Genomic DNA, 21,237 nt, shown 5'->3' with positions numbered 1-21,237 from the left:
ATTGATTGATTGATTGATTGATTGATTGATTGATTGATTGATTGATTGATTGATTGATTGATTGATTGATTGATTGATTGATACGTAATGAGCCGTCAGACACGGAATATCAGGCATATCTCTGGTCAAGATAGCAGTGTTTCGACAGTAGTTCGGGGTGGGGTTCTTGTGTTGATACCCGAGACCTTGCCGGACCTGATGATTTCACAGAGCGTCGAGCGAATTATTTATGTATTTAGTACCGGATAACGCTCCATTATACAGTGTATTATTTGTTGTGTGTGTCAGGGTCATATTTATAAATCTTTGAGGAATCAAACTGGAGTCGCCATTTCATCAACGTTGTATGTTCACTGTTTTATGTATTAATTTATCACCCGAAGAGACAGCGTACCTCGGAATCGTGTGTTTCGGCCTAATTAAGATTAAATATTAATTTGATATCTAATCATTATAGCGACGACAGATTTCATGGCGAAGTAATAAAGTACTTTCAGAGCTAGAAACTGAAAGGACAGAGATAATCCGTAAGGAATTACAGTATGATCATACCGCGCGGAGTGTTAGTAGATAACGAATCTCAATAATTGCCACTCAGGCAGGGTATTTGGCACCAACGTTTCTATAGGATCAAAATTAAGTGTCTTTCATTGTTAATAAATTGCTTCCAACAAATTCGAAATCCATTCTTTTTCTTTATTAGATTACTGTATTCCTCTTACTATAGTGCCCTACTTTCAAAATATTTACTACCGAGCTCGATAGCTGCAGTCGCTTAAGTGCGGCCAGTATCCGGTAGACAGTAGGTTCGAACCCCACTGTCGGCAGCCCTGAAAATGGTTTTCCGTGGTTTCCCATTTTCACACCAGGCAAATGCTGGGCCTGTACCTTAATTAAGGCCACGGCCGCTTCCTTCCCACTCCTAGCCCTTCCCTGTCCCATCGTCGCCATAAGACCTGTCTGTGTCGGTGCGACGTAAAACAACTAACAAAAAATATATATATATATTTACTTACATGCCCACTTCATTTTCGTGTGACATTACAAAGACACGTTTGATCTTGAGCGGATAGCTGGTTATACGAATGAAAGTAGGGAGGATTGGACCTCGATGCCCGAATTTGATTCCCCGAAGTTCTTTCATCCATAATATTTTCATCCGGGACATAAATGATGTGAGGCTTGGTTTTATATGTATGGTACTCTGATGATGTGCTAGGGACAGGTACACCATCTGTGTCGGTGCGACGTAAAGCAATTTTGAACAGATCCCTACAACTTTATACATGCCGAAAACCAGAAATAAAATATAGACTACTACTCCAAAGGATTTATAAAATGTCTCTATTTTTATTAAAAAGACGTTGTGCAAGTGGCTATGTTGTTAACATATTGCTCTTTTCCATGTTGCCTCTTTTGTGTGGCGCTAAATACTCGAGTGCTATTACAAATAACTTGTGACGTGACCCCTACCTTTCCATAGGCAGCTGGTCTGTCGTCGTAAGGAGCTGTGAGTCTCCACTAGTGGTAGGCACACAGCCCGTACCCCATCTCCAAGGTAACTAGAATATAAGGTAGGCTACTCCGACGGTTGAAGCTTGCGAGTATGGCAGAGAGGAAAGGAGGAAAGGGGGTGAAGAGGTCTATGAAGTGAGCGGGAGGGGACAGGGGAAGCACGGTGGAATGCGGATGCTATACTATATCTTTGCATCAGGAAGAGAACTTCCAGTTCACCTCTGATTGTTGAACCATTCGTAAGTTACAACTGTAATGTTTTTGTAAAATGGATAGAAAATATCCTAGTGGTGCCAAAAAAACGTAAGTTCTGTTTTGTATGTCGATTTGATAGTGATGATGAGACAAATGTAAAATATGTTTTGGCGTTATGAAATATTAACATGAAAAATAGAGAAAAGTTGTACTCTATTTCAATTCATTAATTTAAGTGCAAGTAGTTCTATAACGACTTCAGTATGCTAGTCTTACGTGATGTTACGAAGAAGGGGCCCTACATTTTTAAATAGCCCAGAGCCCCCAAACACCTTAATCCAGCACTGGTAACGGCACTTCCAATATATTTAAAAACGTGAAAATGCGTTAAATTTCGTCACATGCTGAGCAGGTAGAACATCAACTATCAAATACATGACAAATATTACGATAAGAAATAAAATATTGCCATGCAACTCAAAATAATTAATTTATTTCCTGATGAAATAAATATTTGGATCAAATGGCATAGGAAAATATGCATCATATCGACATCTTTATGGAATTATATTAAATTATTAAAACGTACGTGTCAGGAGACTTAATTACTTGATGAACCAGCCCTTCTTATTGGCATATTTTCGCAGTGCTAGCTCCTTACTCTTTGCATTAAAATGCCATATCCTAATAAATGTCCTGGTCCTTACATAGAGACAAATTATTTTGTCATGGAATACTGGAAATTTTGACTTAATAATAGAAATAAGAGTTTTCACGTTTTTGCACCTGGATACAGTCTTACCGTGAAACACACCAAATGAAATTTCGAACTGGGCTATATTTTTTAACCACTCATGACTGGGATGTGTGAGGCCCCCTTTTGAAATAACCGACATCCAGTAACAGGTCTCTTCTCGCACGACATTTTTGCTTCTTTCTTCGTATTTACTCTATATTGGATCACGAATACTGTATTATTTCACGAGCTTCGAGATATATTCATAAATATAAGTTATTAGCACATAATAATGTTAATGTTATTGGATTTTACGCCCCACTAACTATGTTTTTGAGCACCTTCACCACCGGACTGAGACAGGATCGAACCTGCCAAGTTGGGCTAAGAAGGCCAGCGATCTACCATTTGAGTTGCTACTCAGCCCGGCTATTAGCACATAACAATAATTATAGAAAATATTATTTTCAGTCAGTCATTTACATCTGACACCTTTTTACCGTACGAGCTGTAATAATGGAGATATTCAAGAGTTTATTACAAAGTGTTTCAACAACCAAGCATTGCTGACGAGGAAGTATTGTTATGCCATCACAGCAGCAAACTAACTGGCTATGATGATTGTTGTCGTTATTGTCTTTATAATATGCAAACTAATAATGTTATTTGTGTTACGTCTCACTAACAACATTTACGGTTTTCTGAGACTCGAGGTGCCGTAATTTTGTCCCACGGGAGTTCTTTTACTTGCCAACAATTGATAGCACCACACACATTTCCATAATATGTTGACTACATTTTAATCAGTACAGTGGTTCTACTTCAGATACTGACAACACGAACACTGTTCACGTAGTGAACCACTATAAAATTATTATATATCCTTGATCCGATATACAGTAAATACGTAGAAAGAGACAAAAATGTCGGTCGGTCGGTCGGTCACTTGCTTTCTTGGCTTACGCTGCGTGAACCATCAACGATAGACCCCAAGTGTAAGCGTACAAAATGTAGAGCACAGAATCCTCTACAAAAAAGTCCGGGATGGCACATACCTATTACCAACCGGCTGCCCTCTAGAAGCGATTTTATGCTACAGTCCGCGGTAAAAAATATAACTCCTTAAAATTAAATAAATATTTCGATATTACCCTCGAGTTCCTCATCAAAATAAATTGTTTGACCTCCTCCACTATTTTATAAGGATTACAATAACCTTGTCAGGACATTATTTGCATGAATAGTTCAGAAGTCATGACCATTTTAGACTGTAGTGGTAATACGTGTCAGCAGGACGGGCGGCCGCTATTTCATATCACATGACGTCACGCAGAAGGCGGACAGGGAGAGAAACAAGTGAGCGCGATGCGGGAAGAGACCCCTCTGCCCCATCTCTACAGGACAAGGTAGCTTAAAGCGCATGCGTCAACTCATGCAATTTGAATTCCACTAGGGTAGCTCTCTTTCGCGCCTGTAAGGAATCCCAACTCGCTGGAGAGAATTGAATTGCGGTAGAGAGAGCGGATCGTCGAAAGAGCTTAGCTGTTTCCAGGTTTTTAACTTGATTAAATACATTCTAAGGAATAACATGAAAAATAAATGCAATATTATTTTCTCCAGCAGCGCTGGGGTATATGGGGTTCGGTGCACGGCACTGCTACCTGGACCTGTTCATAAATTAGGAAAGAGAAAAATGTTTTTATTCGACCCAAAGGTTAATAACCGGAGCCCGGATTTTAATGGCATGTCATCTTTTAACTGTTGCGCCATAAATATTGCAAATATATATATATGAACCATAATCATGGCCCCTGATTACAGAAATGCCTATTAAGTAATTCTTCGAAATTTTTTTCCAATTCTTGTAACTTTTAGGTCCTTTTTCAATTTTGCCTCATTATTCTGTGAATTATGTGCATTAAATTCTTGTTTCTAAGTATTTTATCATTGTCTGGGTTGTTATTTAGTCATTCTTATGCATTTTTTCGTTGGGTAATCAACATATTGGAAAAATATTCCGAGCTTTCAAAAACGAGAATACGCAAACATCAGAATGTTCAGTATTCAGTTCGAAAACTGTGAAAGAACGTAACCTTCTACAACCCTCATCCGAACTTTTTGGAAATTTACATTCTTAGAGAGGAACGTGAACTTGATTCTAATCTGGATGTACTTGCGATGAGATTGCGAGTTATTTTCACTACAGTAGGTACAAATTCACATTTAAGTCAGGTTGTTGAAGTGCCCGAGTACTAGCATACCTACATATACGTGCTGGTTAGTTTCGCTTTACACGTGCGAGTTTGATTTATTCAAGTGCTGGAATGCCAAAGATAAAGCTTTAGCTGTCCTTTGAAGGAAAATATTTCACAATTCGGCGAGTTCTACAGATCGTCAAGTACCTTTCTGAGAAATAACAGAAGTGAGAGAGGCAGCAGATAAAAATATACCATTCCGCAACGTATGGGCCGCGACAATCACGAGATATGTATAATATCACTGGGTGAATTGTAGATTCTCGGTTGTTTTGCTTGTAAGAACTGCAGTTAAAAACGGGCTGATATATTATTATCTCAGGTGTTTCTATATATTGTATTATTATTATTATTATTATTATTATTATTATTATTATTATTATTAACTTTGATGACACATTAATTGAATTCACGTCATTACGAGTTAAAGGCAATGTGGACAATGCATATATTTTATATTTTGGGTAAACATATATTTTTCTTCATATTTTTGGTCACTTTCTCTCTGTTCATAAATCATTTTTGAGTAGGTTTAAGTTATTCTGTAGGTTATATTTCGGAATTTATTATGTCGTTAAAAACGTGTCATATTTTAACATTATAGTGAAGCTTAAATGATGGTTATCTTCCTCTCACATTGCTTGTAAAGGAGAACTGTGTTCATTATGATTGCCAGGGACCTGCATACCCGGCTCCAGAAAAATATTTACTTTTACTCGTATAACCTAATAAAATGATGCACGCATCATTGTCCTTACGTTCAGCAGTTACTACCACTGCCATTGGCTGAAATTTATTACAATGGTAGGCATTTTTCTTCAGTTTCGACTTGGTTAATTTTTAACTGTGTGGTTCTTCATTTAATATTTAATGAATGGCATCGTTTTCAAGTATAATCTATATATATATAAAATAGCTTGTCCTGACTGACTGACTGACTGACTGACTGACTGACTGACTGATTCATCATCGCCGAGCCAAAACTACTGGACATAAAGAAATGAAATTTTGGGGATATATTCATATTATGATGTAGGTGCTCGCTAAGAGAGGATTTTTGGATATTCCTTCGGTAAGGGGGTGAAAATGGGGGTGAAATTTTAAAATGAGTGTATCTATATCTCAAAACTTTAAAAGTTTACAGATGTAAAAATTGGTATTTAGAATCTTCTTTAAACATAAGGAAACGCGTATTTTTTTTGTTTTCAGAAAATCCCAATATGAGGCATGAAAAAGGGTGAAAATGGGGGAAAATTGGTTGTATGCCTTTAATCAGGATACCGGTACTTATATCTCAAAAACTGAAGATATTACAGACCTGAAAATTGGTACTTTTGATCTCTTTTAAAAATAAAGAAGCACGTATTTTTTTGTTTTTGTAAAATCCAATTAATGGGAGGGTGAAAAGGGGGTGAATTTTTAAAATGAGTGAATCTATATCTCCAAACTTTCAAAGTTTGCAGATGTAAAAATGGTATTTACAATCTTCATTAAAAATAAAGAAACACGCATTTCTTTGTTTTCGGAAAATCGCAATAGGAGGAGTGAAAAGGGGTGAAAAATGGGTTGAATGCCTTTAATGAGGCTACTTATATCTCAGAAACTGAAGATATTATAGACCTGAAAATTGGTGTTTGGGATCTCTTTTAAAAATAAAGAAAAACGTATTTTTTATTTTTCTGGAAAACCCAATTAAGGGGGGTGAAAAGGGGGTAATATTTTAAAATGACTGTATCTATATCTCAAAACTTTTAAAGGTTATAGATGTAAAAATTGGTATTTAGAATCTGCATTAAAAATCAAGAAACACGTATATTTTGTTTTCGGAAAATCATAATGGGAAGGGTGGTAAAGGTTGAAAAATGGGTCGAATGCATTTCATGAGTCTACTTATATTTCAGAACCTGAAGATATTACAGACCTGAAAATTGGTGTTTGGGATCTCCTTAAAAATAAAGAAACACGTATTTTTCTTTTTGTGGAAAATCCAATTAATGGGGGGGTGAAAATAGGTTGATTTTTTAAAATGAGTGTATCTATATCTCAAAACTTTTTAAGTTTATAGATGTAAAAATTGGTATTTAGAATCTCCTTTAAAAATAAAGACACACGCATTCTTTTGTTTTCGGAAAATCCCAATAGGAAGGATGTAAAAGGGTGAATAATGGGTTGAATGCCTTTCATGAGGCTACTTATATTTCAGAACCTGAAGATATTACAGACCTGAAAATTGGTATTTTGGATCTACTTTAAAAGTAAAGAAACACGTATTTTTTCGTTTTTGGAAAATCCAAATATTGGGGGGTGAAAAGGAGGGGTGAAATTTTTAAAATGAGTGTGTCTACATCTTAAAACTTTAAAATTTACAGATGTAAAAATTGGTAGTTAGAATCTCCTCTAAAAATAAAGGAACGCGTATTTTTTTGTTTCCTGTAAATCCTAATAGGAGGGGTGTAAAAGGGTGAAAAATGGGTTGAATGCCTTAATTGAGGATACACATATCTCAGAAACGAAAGATATTACAGAACTGATAATTTGCATATGGGATCTCCTTTAAAAATAAAGAAACATGTATTTTTTAGTTTTTAGAAAAGCCAATTAATGGCGGTTAAACAGGAGTGACAAATTGGGGTGAATTTTCTGAAAGACTATATCTAGAGAATATCTTGGAAACGTAAAATGTTACAGACGTAAAGAGTGGGTGTAAATCTTCTGTAAATGTAAAGAAATATAGGTGATTTGTTTTGGAAACTCCACTTAAGGGGAACTCAAAAGGGGTGAAATTTTAAAATGAGAATTTTTACAGTATATCTAAAAAACTTAACATGTTACAGAAATGAAAAATGGTATTTTTTATCTCTATTAAACAAAGAAACGTGTACTTTTAGTTTTCGGAAATACCACTTGGGTGGAGGGGGGGTTAAAGTGACTGAAAATGGTGATGAATTCTTTTAATTAGGCTACTGATATCTCAAAAATGAAGATGTTACAGACGTGAAAATTTGATATTTGCAATCTGCTTTAAAAGTAAGGAAACACGTATTCTCGGAAAATCCAATGAAGTGGTGGGGGGGGGGGGTGAAAGAATTGAAAAATTAATTGACTGAATTGTATGAGAATACATACATCTAATAAAAACTAAAGTTGTTACAGACGTGAATATTCTTATTTGGACCTCCTTTAAAAACAAAGAAGAACGCGTTTTGGTGGGGAAACCATCTTGGAGGGCGGGTGTAAAGGAGTTGAATTCCTTTCATGAGGACACATAAATCGAAAACTGAAGAAGTTATAGTCGTGATAATTGGTATTTAGAAGATCCTTTACTATTAAAGAAACAAGTATTATTTGCGGGAAAATTCACTTAACGGGGGGGGGGGGATTATTGTGAAATGAAGTGAAAAAAGTGAATTATTTTTATGGGGATACTTATATCTCAAAACTGAAGGTAATAGACGTGAACATTGGTGTTTGGAATCTCCCTTAAACATAAAGAAACAAGCATTCTTTTAATTTTTTGGTGGGGGGCGGGGGTGGCGGTAAATAAACTTAACGGCGGTGGGGTGTAGAAGGAGGTGAGACCAATTGATTTTACTGTTATTAATGTACTTATAAGGATCACCGTTGCTCAGGTGGCAGCGTGCCGGCCTCTCACAGCTGGGTTCCGTGGTTCAAATCCCGGTCACTCCATATGGCATTCGTGCTGGACAAAACGGAGGCGAGACAGGTTTTTCTCCGGATACTCCGGTTTTCCCTGTCATCAGCCATTCCAGCAACACATAATAATAATAATAATAATAATAATAATAATAATAATAATAATAATAATAATTGTTACCGTGTTTTTGTGGTAGTTATGCGTGAAAGAAGGTGCGGGTGTGAATGGGTCTCAAGCTACGAAAGTAAAATTAAGTTAAAATTTAACAAGGTTATATTTTCTTTTCAAAAACAAAGAAATAACAAGCATGGCAGGTACAAAGTAGCAAGTCAAAAGGGTAGTTACAATATTTACAGGATTTGGGCTTCGCGCCCTGACTTCACAATGCTTGGGCAATCAGCTCAGTTTTACCCCAAACACAAGTTTCAACAGAGGGGCAGAGAACCCCATTCATGCCTAGGAGCCCTAGCTCCAAATTACACTGAAAAGCCTCCACGAGGCATACAACACTCAATTTTCAAAAAAGAGCGACTCGCTCTCAACTTTAAGCCTCTCAAAGGCCACACCAAACTCCACCTTCAAGTTGTCCTCACTGTACATAGACACAGGGGTAAAATACCCAACCTACTGAGGTCTATTAAATGAAAAGAAGGTTGATTACATGACCTCTAAAATAACAATTTGAGAGGAGGCGAACTTGCACTCCTGATACACTTGTTTTTTTAAAAACCTAATCTGGCTCTAGGCCACTAATGCAAGGGCTAATCCCATACTACAGAGGTGACTTTAGAAAAGAACAATTTGTTTTACGTTAACGAAGAATAGGTTGAGAAAATAAGTTCACCTCAAAACAATATGAGTGGGAGCTTGAGAGGGTTAGCACTCTCTATCCCAATATGCAGCTTTAAAAGAGAATAGATGAAAAGAGTAGTTACATTTTAGGAAAAGGTTACATAGTGGAAACGCTTCGAACCCGCCCCGAGAGTTAAACTGCCGACCTAGCAAGAAAAGAAGTTGTTAAGAGGCCATTACCTGGTGTTGAACAGCTGGAGAAGAAAGAGGCGCTTCCCGCCCCCTGCTATGTACTTTACACACTGAAAGATGGAACAGAAGTGGCCCAGAGACCCTAAAATCAGCCGTTTATATACTCTCGCGGAAGGTTCTAGGCGTTAGGGGAATGAGAACACCCGCCCACAATCACTTTATTGGAGAATAAAGAGAAACCCCTACACAAGATGAAGAAGAAACACATTATTGGTGGAAAATTAATTTCAGAAATTAGGGATTGGCAAGATTTAAAACAAGGGGAAAGAAAGGGGTAATATTGCCAACTTAACCAATGACTGAAATAAATTTAACAAAGAACAAACTTTTGAAATAAAATTTTCTCCAAAGAACAGTTCTTTTTCTTCGCACTAGGGTGCACTATTGTAGTTCTTCAGTAGTGTCCTCTAGAAGAGAAAGTTCACACTTCTTACTTCAAGCAAAACAAAAACACATCAAAAATGACACAGTTCTAAAACTCCAAAATTTACAGGTAGTGACATCTTCTGAGAAAGTAGAAAATTAATACCGTCAATAAAGTTCAGACTTCCCCCAGCAGAGGAGTTTCAACTGGCGCACCTTTTGAATTAGCGGCGTGGAGGTGTACCGCCCGGTACAGACCTCCCCCCCCCAAATGTTCCTCCAGGGGTGACACATGAAATTTGTTTGAAAACTAGGTCCAAGTTTTGATGTAGATGTGGAGATTAATTGCAGAAGTATTTTTAAGATTTTCTTAATATGGTTTGGTTCAGTTTCAAAATTTTTGTTGTTGCAGGTGAAGTAAAGTCTTTATGCTTGTAGAAGTTGAATTCAGAAGATAAACTTTAATTTTTAAAGTTGAGAAGAAAAAAATTTCTAAGTCCACCAGGTATTGCAGAAAAATCCAAGAGAAGGTAGTAATGTCGAACTGGAATGTCCATGTAGTTGATGTAGACTAAGTTGAATGGCCAGATCGGCCGTTGCCGCTTGCGTCTAGGAGAGGCCGCTCGGACCCCTCAAGTACCCTGAGATACCGCTCGCCCGCACCATGAGGGGAGCAGTGGTGTTGAAACACGCCGCGCCCGCGGTGAAGATATACAGGCTGCGGGCAAGTAGCAGGTCGTGCGCCGCACATCAGCCTTGGCCGGGAGGAGAGCTCCGGCTCGCCGTGCACATGTCGTCCTCGCTGGGGTCGAGGGGGCGCATCCTCAAACCCAGTCGCGGCACAGCGCCGCGCGGCTGCGGGGGCACTGAAACATTAAAGCTAGGCGGCAGAATTGTTGGACTATCATCATTTTTTGAGGGCACAGGCTTGTTGGAGAGGTTGAGGGGCCAGCGGCGTGCAGAAATCCGTGGCATTTAATATAAGCAAGCCACAGTGTGTATAGCAGGAGACGGGAGCGTGGTAATGGCCGTGGTAAGGACAGAATGGCAGTTTAACGGTGCGGGGAGGGTTTAAAAAAATACTTACATATGAAACAAAATATTATAGAAGGGGCAGAAAGCCTAAAAGTGAAACTCAAAAAAATATAACCTTGATATTCCTTTCAAAATAATATGAAGCAAGTTAACACAGAAATTACACCGGTTTCACCTGGGACAGGTGAACCCTAAATATCCTCTCGGTGGCTGGATTACTTAATAGCAACGTAACCGGCGTAAGAAAATCGAGAATGATACAAGGCCCATGAAATCTGGGGGCAAGCTTGGCCGCGGGAACAAAGTTCTTGACCATAACTTGGTCACCTACCTTCAAAGGGGTGGGTCTCCGTCCACGATCATACCTTTCCCTAACCTTTTCATGAGAGACTTTAAGATTGGCTTTAGCCTTCTTCCAAAGATCTTTGATGTTGTCCGGATCTATTGTCTCGGGTAGAATGTCACTCAGAGACCAGAGGTTAGAGAGCGGCGTGTTGGGAACAAACTTGAACATCAACGAGGCTGGAGTAAATTTATGTGATTCATGAACCGCCGAATTCAAAGCAAAAGCTAACCAATGCAGGGACGTGTCCCACCTGGAATGATCTTCATGATGATAGGCAATAAGTGCTGACCTGAGATTACGGTTAACTCATTCAGCCAGAGATGGTTGAGGGTAATAAGCAGAAGTAGTTACATGAGAGATGGACAAGTCAAAACAGAATTTACGAAATAAATTAGATGTAAAAGCCTTAGCATTATCAGATACAATATATTGGCACGGACCAAAAGAAGCAAAAATGGAATTTAAGCAAGTAATGGTAGACTGAGCGGTAGCCAGCTTAGTCGGAAATAACCAAGAAAATCTAGTAAAGCCATCTACGCATACAAAGATGAACTTGTTGGCATTTCCCTTTGACTGGGGGAAGGGTCCTACATAATCAATATACAGGCGTTCCATGGGGCGCGACGCTTGATGAGAAGACAAAAGGCCTACCTTGGTGGACATGGTTGGTTTACTAAGCAAACAGGGTTTGCAAGCCTTCACTAGTTCACGGATTTCACCGTCCATACCTTTCCAGATGAACATTTCACGAATCTTCTCACGAGTTTTAAAGATACCAAGATGCCCTCCTAATGGGGTCTCATGATAATACTTGAAGATCATAGGTACAAGAACAGCAGGAACGACAACCTTCATCATCTTGTCATGCCTCGAAGGGCAACATAAAACACCATTCCTCAGAACATAAGGGACGACATGTTCCCCAGAAGAAAGGGTTTCCATTATCGGAGCCAGCGTCGGATCTTCACGTTGGTATTTCTCGATATCCCTAAAAAGCATGGGAGCATCAGTTAAGATGGCATTAACACCAGATAGTATGGACTCGGGAGGTGATGAACTGTCGACCGGTTCGTGGGTCTCGACGTCGTTGGAAAACATACGGCTGAGTCCATCAGCAACAACATTTTCAGTACCTCTGATATGCCTGACATCAAATTGGAAGGCAGAAATACGGATGGCCCAACGGGCTATACGACCAGTACGACGCGGCCTACCTAAGACCCAGCTTAAGGCTTGATTATCTGTCTCCAGGTCGAATTTGACGTGTTCCAGATAGAGACGGAACTTTTCTAAGGCGAATAAGACTGCCAAACCTTCGAGCTCATAGATGGAATACTTGGCTTCTTGAGCCGATAGAGTCCTAGATGCATAGGCGATGGGTCGCCTCCCTAGTTCAGTCTCTTGAAGAAGGACTGCCGCTACTGCTGACGACGACGCGTCGGTTTGGACGATGAATTTCTTCGAGAAATCAGGCATAGCAAGTACAGGGGCATTACAAAGAGCTAATTTAAGATCTTCAAAAGCGGCTTGTTGAGAAGGTCCCCACTCGAATTTGATGCCTTTCCTACGAAGAAGGTTTAAGGGCGCCGCTCTATTAGCGAAGTTAGGAATAAACTTCCTGAAGAAATTCACCATACCAATGAACCTGGCGATACCTTTAATGTCCTTGGGAGGTTTAAAATCACGGATGACCTGTGTTCTAGAATGATCGACAGCTACACCATCAGGTGACACAATATGCCCTAGGAATGACATAGAGGGCTTAGCAAAGGCAACCTTGGACAACTTGACAGTTAACCCAGCCTTACGAAGGCGATCGAGAACTTCTCGCAGATGATCTAGATGTTCTTCAAAAGTCTCTGAAAATACGACGACATCATCCAAGTAGTGATATAAGTACTCAAATTTGATGTCGGAGAAGACCTTATCTAGTAGCCTAGTGAGTACAGCTGCTCCCGTGGGGAGCACGAAAGGCACGCGGTTGTATTCATACAAGTTCCAGTCCGTGGCAAACGCTGTAAGATGTTTAGACTCTTCGGCAAGGGGAATTTGATTATAGGCCTGATTCAAGTCCAAGATAGTAAAGAACTTGGCCTTATGAAACCATGAAAAACAAGAATGAAGGTCAGGAAGGGGCACAGATTGCAACACCACCTTCCGATTGAGAGCCCTATAATCAATGACAGGCCTGAAGCCTCCTTGGGGTTTCGGGACTAGAAAAATAGGCGAAGAATACGCCGACTTAGAGGGCCTAATAATACCATCCTTCAACATTTGATTGATGATTTCTTTCAATGCCTTCATTTTAGGTGGAGATAGCCTATAAGGTGGAAAACGGACAGGAATCGAATCCGTGACCTCAATTTTGTATTCAATAAGGTCAGTAACACCAAGAGTATCAGAGAACACCTCTGGAAATGACTGACATAATTTACGAATACTATCAGCCTGCTCCTCAGGTAGATGTCTAAGGTCTAACAACATCTCATCCTGGGTAGGCGACATAGATGAACATGACACAGAATTACACTTTAACAAGGGAATTTTACAATTGGACGCAAATTTGAATGTGCACGACTTACTCTGAAGATCGAGCACAAGACCAGTGTGAGAAATGAAGTCCGCTCCCAGTATGATGGGGCAAGACAAGTGCTTAGCCACAAACAGTTTGGTTTTCCATGTAAATTTAAAAATACGAATTTTGACCAGTAAGGAACCTAGTATTTCTAATGGGGATAAATTAGCCGAAACATATTGAACAGGAGAGGAGACATAGTCAGGTAGTTTACAAACAAATTTCAATTTAGAATACCATTCAGCCGAAATAATCGAACAAACACTGCCTGAATCTAAGAGAGCTGTTATAGGCTCGTTATTTAACTCAATCTTAAGAAAAGGAATAGGTGCGGGGGAATCCGCCGCAATCCTAAGACACTCTTTGTGGCATTCAAAAGATGAATTTGGAAATTGCTCGTTCCCTGAATTTACAACCTGTTTACTAGGGGCTGAGTCTCGGGAAGATGAATTAGTCGACTCAGCCGAAGCCACTAGTCACTTTTTATTATTGGCATAGGTGGAATTTGCACCAGAAGTTCAGCAGGAGGGGGTGCTATTCGAATTTGGGCAATTCTTGGCGATATGTGAGAAAGCTCCACATTTAAAACAGCCTTGTGATGAACCAGCCCCATTCCTTGTCCCACTCGACTTGATCAGTGGACACTTATTGCGCAGGTGGTCAGGCGACCCACAAGCATAACATTTAGGAGGGGTGACTGATCGGCGAGGTGGAGGCCGAGTATTACTAAAGGAAGGCGGGGGTTCTTTCGCTACACGCAAAGAATCGGCGTATCTAACTCCTTCCGCTGAGACGGCCAATGCTTCAAGTTCCGAGAAAGTTTGCGGGCACGCCGCGAAACACAAATATGACCTGTAGGGTGGTGAGATCCCTTCCACAATAGCTTGTACAATCTGATCCTCAGGGAAATGAAGAGCAAACACCCTAGTATAAAACTTAATATCTTGGATGAAGTCTGCCAAGTTTTCATCCAAGCGCTGTACCCGATAATAGTACTTCTGAATCAGAGATGACCTCGCGCGAGCAGGAATAAAATTTGCAAGCAAGTGTGCGTGAAAATCTTCAATAGATGACTGTTCAGCTATGGCTCTTACGATTTTATCAGAGAGAATACCAATAGCATACGGATAGATAATTTGCAAAATTTGACATGGAGAAAGAGAAAAAACAAGGGCATGATCCTGAAATTCAACTAGAAATCTTAAAAATGAAATTACGTCACTGGTGGTGTTAACGGAAAATTTAGAGATACCTCTGAGCAACATTGCCAATGGATGAGGCAAGCTACTAAACCCGGGTGACATAGTAGGTAAAGGTTTCAATGGCAAGGTAGTTAATTCAGAACGTACATTATTTAATGAGTTACGGCGTTCAGACTCGTCCAATGGGGCAGAGGTTGTTTGAGCAGCAATGGTTTTCCTATTGACTTCTCCCTTATGAGACTCTTCCTCGCTACCTACACTCACCGTGACGGGTTGATCAGCTTTGGGAGGAACCTCCCCAGTTAACAATTGAGTGACCTTGCTAGATAATTCAGAAATATTTTCAAGCAGCGTACTAGCTTCCTTCTTCTGAACGTCATTCAACTTCAGAGACAACAGATCGTTAACTCTATTCGAAAAGTGATATAGCCTGGCTTGCACACGCTTAATTTGATTAGGAGAAGGATCATTTTCATCAAAAAACTAACTACAGATGCTAGCCCAGTAATATTCTCGACGATCGTGGAAAGAGAGTCGTCAACTTCTTTCTCTCCCAAGGTGGGGATTGAAATGGGCAATTCAAGGGACTCTCTAAGCTTGTTTGTGTCTACTGCAACCGTGCCTCCAGATTGCACATTTCTAACAGTTAACTCATATATCAACTCCTCTTTGCGCAAATAGTTAAGATGGAGAACATCGCGAGGGCCAGGCATGATGACAGAACAATTTTGAAAAAATCAAAAAAAAATTCCAGCAACTGAGAAAATTGTTAGAGTTCGGAACAAAACAATGTTTAGCCGTCAAAAGGGGCTAAATTGAGACCCATTCAACCACGCTCTGCTACCACTTGTTACCGTGTTTTTGTGGTAGTTATGCGTGAAAGAAGGTGCGGGTGTGAACGGGTCTCAAGCTACGAAAGTAAAATTAAGTTAAAATTTAACAAGGTTATATTTTCTTTTCAAAAACAAAGAAATAACAAGCATGGCAGGTACAAAGTAGCAAGTCAAAAGGGTAGTTACAATATTTACAGGATTTGGGCTTCGCGCCCTGACTTCACAATGCTTGGGCAATCAGCTCAGTTTTACCCCAAACACAAGTTTCAACAGAGGGGCAGAAAACCCCATTCATGCCTAGGAGCCCTAGCTCCAAATTACACTGAAAAGCCTCCACGAGGCATACAACACTCAATTTTCAAAAAAGAGCGACTCGCTCTCAACTTTAAGCCTCTCAAAGGCCACACCAAACTCCACCTTCAAGTTGTCCTCACTGTACATAGACACAGGGGTAAAATACCCAACCTACTGAGGTCTATTAAATGAAAAGAAGGTTGATTACATGACCTCTAAAATAACAATTTGAGAGGAGGCGAACTTGCACTCCTGATACACTTGTTTTTTTTTAAACCTAATCTGGCTCTAGGCCACTAATGGAAGGGCTAATCCCATACTACAGAGGTGACTTTAGAAAAGAACAATTTGCTTTACGTTAACGAAGAATAGGTTGAGAAAATAAGTTCACCTCAAAACAATATGAGTGGGAGCTTGAGAGGGTTAGCACTCTCTATCCCAATATGCAGCTTTAAAAGAGAATAGATGAAAAGAGTAGTTACATTTTAGGAAAAGGTTACATAGTGGAAACGCTTCGAACCCGCCCCGAGAGTTAAACTGCCGTCCTAGCAAGAAAAGAAGTTATTAAGAGGCCATTACCTGGTGTTGAACAGCTGGAGAAGAAAGAGGCGCTTCCCGCCCCCTGCTATGTACTTTACACACTGAAAGATGGAACAGAAGTGGCCCAGAGACCCTAAAATCAGCAGTTTAAATACTCTCGCGGAAGGTTCTAGGCGTTAGGGGAATGAGAACACCCGCCCACAATCACTTTATTGGAGAATAAAGAGAAACCCCTACACAAGATGAAGAAGAAACACATTATTGGTGGAAAATTAATTTCAGAAATTAGGGATTGGCAAGATTTAAAACAAGGGGAAAGAAAGGGGTAATATTGCCAACTTAACCAATGACTGAAATAAATTTAACAAAGAACAAACTTTTGAAATAAAATTTTCTCCAAATAACAGTTCTTTTTCTTCGCACTAGGGTGCACTATTGTAGTTCTTCAGTAGTGTCCTCTAGAAGAGAAAGTTCACACTTCTTACTTCAAGCAAAACAAAAACACATCAAAAATGACACAGTTCTAAAACTCCAAAATTTACAGGTAGTGACATCTTCTGAGAAAGTAGAAAATTAATACCGTCAATAAAGTTCAGACTTCCCCCAGCAGAGGAGTTTCAACTGGCGCACCTTTTGAATTAGCGGCGTGGAGGTGTACCGCCCGGTACAATAATAATAATAATAATAATAATAATAATAATAATAATAATAATAATAATAATAATAATAATAATAATAATAATATTCCGGACCGTCGTCAAATGTGCGGACCGCGCTGGAAACGGCTCCTGGACGGGTAATGACTAAGCATGCAGTCCGGCCGCGGGTTCAGTGCCGCCAAGGCACCCAATATGACACCACGCCGGATCTCCTCAAGGATTTTATCCATATTAAAAATATTATAGGAAAAGATGGCAAAGATTTACGGACCCAACTGACCGGGAGGAATACCTGAGCCTAGCCCGGGGAGTACGAAATCGATTGCTGGAAAGGAAGATTTAAAAGAGGGAGGAAACGTGCCGTAAAATCATAGAAAACCAGTCAGATCGGGAATTTTGGTGGATTCTTGCAGAAAACGAGTCAGATCGCGAATTTTGGTGGATTATATATCTAATACAATAAGCATTCAATTATAAATTTCAGTATAATACCGTAGCGAAGCACGGGTATCTTGCTAGTCTGCTAATAAACGTTTTAATTTTCAGGTATTTTCTAAACTTATATTATACTGAATGAGTTTCGATAGACTAAATAAACTCACAGTTATAAATTAGCTGAAATTTTATGCAAAATGACGTCATGTCCAGAAATCAACACACATAGATTTCGTTACGAAAGATCGCACAAAAAAAAAAAAATACTAAATAATGTGCGCCAATGGCTGATACGAAATAGAGCACTTCCTTCGAGAGGTTCTTTACTATGCATCCCTGACGTGGTAGACAAATAGTTTTTGGTTGCTAGCCAGGACTTGTGCAGACCTATATATATATATATAAAGCATGTTCTTGTTATGTGAGATCCTCCGCACAAAGCCATTTCAACAAACACAGATATGCAGTTGACATCAATTCGTTGGAAGTAAATACGCCCATGTTAGTCCTGCAGGTGGAGGAGCTAAGAAACAAGTAAAACACTTAACAGCCAAGTCACGACTAGAAGCGTACGCTTCAAGTGGTGGGGGTCGTGTACTAAAATTATGCCAGAAGGCAAGAGTAATTAAAAATCTCTCTAGAAATACTCTCTCACCAAATGAAGGTAATAGCTTTAAACAAGTGTTTTGTTTACGGAATTATGATTAATAGTCCACTAGATATAATATTTTATACATATTCTTCAGAAATTAAGAGTTAAATTATTTGAATCTGGTTCGCTGACAGTTTCAATGGCATTCGTGAAGAATACAGAAGTGCTACTCACCTTCCTACATTCAGTTTCCATCACCGCTCTCAATCCTAGACCCAAAACAGGTACCGGTAGTCACATATTAAATGTACAGTCTCTCAAGAAATAGACCATGGTATCATAATATGAGGTAAAACGAGGTAATGAGGTAAAATTTAATTTTAAAATAATTGGGACTTAATGAATCAACATAAATAATGAAACTATACATTATTAAGTCACATGTCTGGCCTTTCCTATAACCTTAAAATTAAAATTTTAAGAGCTACAATAAAATTTTAAAAAAGCATGCAGATTCGGACCCATATAATTCAACTAAAATACATTTAACCTCAGTCCAACGCAAAATGAATCAGTAGAGTCATTTAGAAAGTAATTAATAATCGAATTGCGTGCAGAAGACATGTAGAATGAAGTAAAAATATCAAGGTGTTGCCATTTATACAACGTTACATTATGTAATTCAAATAATTCAGATTATTTCAAGTCAATGTTATCCACAAATTCCAACATTCAGTCATCCAACATTGTCTAGGAAATACATTAAACTATAAAATGATACCTCCTAATATTTCTAAATTTCACATCGGAAAAATATTTTTCAATGGAACAGTTTGTATGTCAATTATAATTACAAAGTAAACATCATTCTTGCTTTTTTCTTCCTGAGAAAGTTTACAACTCTATTGCTCTCCTCTTTCTCCAGAATTTCTCCCTAGAAGAACTTGTACTTCTTGCTCGTATTGACTAAAACAAACTGTGGTCACTCTCATTACTTCGGATTTCAAGATTTTGAGGCTCTTCGGTGTCCATTTCACTGTTGCCATCGCTAGAATGTGGATTATTACATTCTTCTTCATCCTCTATCAGAGTAGTCAGGTCTATGCAAGCAGCACTCTTTTCGAGTTTAATGCTCAAATTCTTATGCTTTATTATTTCCCTCCAGACCTACAGTATTTTCTACCTTAGTGATTCTAAATGGAGGAAAATAATATTGCCCAACCTAGGCAAATACTTTCAACTTTTCCTCTCCTCAATAAGATAATAAATACTGCATATTAACAGTAGAAGTGTTAAAAATAAGCTAGACGAATTAGAAATACTGCTCCATATCTTAGGTGAAGTCGATATCTCAGTTATATCCGAAAGCTGGGTTAAAAGCAACGAGGCCAAATATTACAATTTAAGAAACTACTCATGTATGTTTGCTCTCACAGATACACAAGGGTCAGGGATATTTATCCATAAAAAGTGGTAATTTAAAATACTTAATAAATGTGAAATGAAACATAGCTTGATCTGGGTTGAGATTTGGGGAGACATCTCAGCTGGTAATTCCAATTCAGATAGTCTGCATATATACAATCCTGTGAGGGGCAATGCAACGTCATTTTTAACATCTTTGGAAAATTTCCTTTCTCAAACTAACAATACTCCTTGTTTTTTATTGGTGATACAAATATTGACACTTTTACTGAAGATCATTTAAAAAAGCAGTATATAAATATCCTTTCATGCTACGGGTTCACACTGTGTAACAAAATGTATGCAACACGCACGACTGACAAAACATCAACTCTTCTGGATCATGTAACAGTTAACACAGATGAAATATATTTCTCAGTTTCAAATGTAGATAATGACATAAGTGATCATAACATCCTTATCACAGATACTGTATGGCCACATAAGAGAACCTATATCCAAAACAAAACTTTGAATTTACTCTTAAAATGCAGGGGAAAAATTAATTTAAATAACACTAATTTCCTGCCAGAGAATGCAAGACATACCATACCATACCATACCATACCATACCATACCATAAAGCAGAAAAACGCATTCAAAACAGATGTGGCAACTCCCTGGATAACATCTGAATTGATTAAACTCGTTAAGCGACGGAACACTCTTCACTCTAAACTTAAGATGGGCACCACAAAGATAATATTCCCTTGAGAGAGGAATACATTAAATGTAGAAATTCAGTAACATTCCTAAAATGAAAACTTAAGACAAATTATTATTCGGAAAAATTAAACCTGTACGATAAGAATCCTAAGAAAACGTGGGAAATTTTAAATGAAATTATATATATCAAAAAGCACAGCTCAGAAACTTGCAAAACTCTGTCAGTAGGGAATGTGGTAATTAATGATAAACAAGAAATTGCTAATGAATTCAATAAGTATTTTACATGTATAGCCGATAATCTTGCATCTCAGATAACCACACATGATATCACAAATCTGAACCTTAACCGCCAGCTTGAATCCCTTTTTTATATCCAACAGAAAACATGGAAGTCAAATGTATAATTAAGAATTTAAATAGTAAAAAGGTTGTGGAGTAGATGGGATTACAGCTACTATGGTCAAAAGTTTTGATGAACAGCTAATAACTAAGCTTGTTACATTAATTAATGAATCCATGGCAACTGGAGCCGTAACCCCAGGCTCTAAAAATTGCTTAAGTCATCCGGATTTTCAAAGGAGGGAAAACTAGTAACGCAGGGGACTATAGACCTATATCCATACTACCCATCATTTCCAAAATATTGTAAAGGTAAGACTAATGGCTTTTCTTAGAAAAAACATATTTCTTTTTATCGATCCCAGTGTGGTCTCAGGGAGAATTCCAGCACAGTACTCCCAGTTACTGATCTTGTGTCGATGCTTCAGGAAATCGTTGACGGTAACCAGATTTCGGCCGGATTGTTTATTGATCTCGCTAAAGCTTTTGAC

This window comes from Anabrus simplex, chromosome 3 (assembly GCF_040414725.1).
Source record: "Anabrus simplex isolate iqAnaSimp1 chromosome 3, ASM4041472v1, whole genome shotgun sequence".
Lineage (NCBI taxonomy): Eukaryota > Metazoa > Arthropoda > Insecta > Orthoptera > Tettigoniidae > Anabrus > Anabrus simplex.
The sequence above is the reverse complement of the archived record's forward strand: the minus strand, read 5'-3'. Positions refer to the sequence as shown.